Consider the following 3,189-nt stretch of genomic DNA (forward strand, 5'->3'; position numbering starts at 1 on the left):
TCTTTGTGGTATAGGCTAGAACTGATGGCGGCATTCAAGAGAATCCGGAAGGTCTAACCTTGTCTGTGGTATTCTGAGTAGGATTCAATGATTGAATGACTGTGACGTGCTTCAAACTCCTGAAGGCGGGGCGTTAGTGACAGACGCAAAAGAATCACTGGATTCTATTCCGGCCTGATCGAGAACCGACAGATGGATAGCCGTGCCGTGACAGGGTCGTTGAACATTTCCACTGAGAGGATGGGAGGTAGCCACTGACAACGGTGAAACCCTTGCATAAGCTTGCCATGGAAAGGAGTAAGAAGGATTGGATGAAGACAGTAGGAAAGCAGAGAGACGGAAGGGACAAGCATCTTCATACGCTTATCTGAAATTCCCATCAATGAATTACATAAGTATCTCTATCTTTATCTTTATGTTTTATTCGTATATCACCCATATCCATTTGAGTTTTCCTGACTGAGATTTACAAGGTGACCATAGCTTGCTTCATACCAACAATCTCTGTGGGATCGACCCTTACTCGCGTAAGGTTTATTACTTGGATGACCCAGTACACTTGCTGGTTAGTTGTGCGAAGTTGTGTTTATGCCATGGTATTGAACACCAAGTTTTTGGGTTCATCACCGGAGATTAATTGATTTGTGAAAAGTAGTGATCACAATTTCGCGCTACCAATTACATAAGTATCTTTATCTTTACTTTATGTTTATTTATCTTTTAATTATCAAAACTCTATCACCCATTTGAATTTGCCTGACTGAGATTTACAAGGTGACCATAGCTTGCTTCAAGCTGACAATCTCCGTGGGATCGACCCTTACTCACGTAAGGTTTATTACTTGGACGACCTAGTGCACTTGCTGGTTAGTTGTGCGAAGTTGTGACAAAGAAGTGAGATTACAATTGTGCGACCAAGTTGTTGGCGCCATTGCATATCACAATTTCGTGCACCAGGAGGTCATCAAAACACTACTATAAATACACTGGATCACCCAGGTATAACTCAAACTCCAATTCTACAAAAAACCTGACTAAAGCCCGTACTGATTAAGCATCGGAGTCTCTTGCAGGTACCACCCCCTCCGGTGAACGAGGATCAGTAGCTCCTCCCTCTCCAACAGATTAGGCACGACAGTCTTGACCATACCAGAAGGTCTCGTCTGAGATTGACCTCTCCGTTTTAGGTAACCCCCGAAACATTGGTGCCGTTGCTGGGGACCTGGAAGTCATCCCAGCATCATGGCAAACAACCCTACCAAGGACCATAACTCCGGATTAGAAGAAGGACGCCAACCAAGAACACGGATGCCACACCAACCTCCCCAAAGGACGCACACGAATCCAAGGGAGACAAGAAAACTCAGAACACAGGAATTTTAGATGCCATCCGTGAACAGCAGGATCACCTCAAACATCTAGGACAAGAAGCCAAATATCAGCAAGAAGCCGAGCAAGATCTCCAGAGAGAAACAAGACGGCATCGAGAATTGGAAGACAAGCTCCTAAAACTCGAAGGCGACCTGAAAACTAAAACCACTCGATCCAACCATGAAGATAGCCCTCACAAGGATCAAGATTCGTTCACAAAGAAAATCATGAAAATTAAAGTCCCAAAAGACTTCAAAGCTCCCTACATGACCCCGTATGATGGTACGTCCGATCCAAGCTACCACCTCAGCAACTTTAGAAGCCGAATGTACCTCACAGATGCCTCAGACGTAACTCGTTGCAAGGCCTTCCCGACCACCCTGACCAAAACAACAAGAAAGTGGTTCGATAGCTTGCCTTCGAGATCAATCGCAAGCTTTGACGACCTCACCAAAAAATTCCTAGCTAGGTTCTCCATACAAAAGGACAAATCCAAACATGCTCCGAGCCTACTAGGGATTAAACAGGGAAATCGGGAAAGCCTTCGCAGCTACATAGAAAGATTCAATAAAGCATGCCTTGACATACAGAATCTCCCAACAGAAGCGGCAATTATGGGGCTCATCAACGGTCTATGGGAAGGACCTTTTAGCCACTCTATATCCAAGAAGCATCCGACATCTCTGAATGAGGTACAAGAACGGGCCGAAAAATATATCAACATGGAGGAGAACTCTCGATTAGGAGAGACCTCCAAAGCCAAATTCTCCTACCCACCTCGGGATAAGAATAAAGATTCTAGGAAAAAAGAAGATCAATCCACAGAAAAGCCCAGGAAATACCATAATTACACCCCTCTTCGGGTATCCCTTGTGGACGTCTACCGGGAGATATGCAACACAGAAAAAATCCTACCTCCTCACCCGATTAAACACAAAAGGGGAGGAAGTCAGACCAAATACTGTGAATACCATAGGATCTACGGACACCCCACTAACGAGTGCTATGACTTGAAGAACGTCATAGAAAAACTGGCTAAAGAAGGAAGGCTAGACCAATTCATAGCCAACAGGACCGACGAGCCAAAAAAGAGAAGAAGGGATGAATAGGAGGGACTAGCTGAACGACCTCCTCACACCCCAGAAAGGCACGTTCATATGATCAACGGAGGATTCGCAGGAGGAGAAATCTCCAAATCATCCCGGAAAAGACACCTTAAAGAAGTATACCATCTTGGGGAAGGGGATAGGTCATCCGACCTCCCCACTATCGCCTTCACTAAAGAAGATGTTGCGCGCATCATCCCCGGGCATGATGACCCCGTAGTCATTACCATCATACTCGCCAATACCAATCTCCATCGAACACTGGTCGACTACGGAAGCCCTGCGGATATCCTATTCAAATCTGCCTTTGACAAGCTCGGACTACAAGAAAGGGAGCTCAAAGCATATCCCAACAACCTGTTCGGACTGGGTGATGCCCCAATCCAACCACTCGGGTACATCCCACTGCACATGACCTTCAGAATGGGAATGCAGTCTAGAACACTAAGTATAGACTACATTGTAGTCAATATGAGCTTCGCATACAACGGCCTCATAGGTCGGACCACACTAAATCAGCTCGCTGCGGTAGTTTCCACTCTACATCTATGCATAAAATTCCTAACACCAGAAGGGATAGCCACCATAAAAGAAGACCAAAAACTTGCATGACACTGTTACAACAAAAGTCTGAACCTCAAAGGCAACCCCAGAGGAAAAGAAACCAATACAATAGAACTCGGGAGAACCCAGGCCCGCGAAGAACATTGTC

This window comes from Arachis duranensis, chromosome 7, assembly GCF_000817695.3.
Source record: "Arachis duranensis cultivar V14167 chromosome 7, aradu.V14167.gnm2.J7QH, whole genome shotgun sequence".
Classification (NCBI taxonomy): Eukaryota; Viridiplantae; Streptophyta; class Magnoliopsida; order Fabales; family Fabaceae; genus Arachis; species Arachis duranensis.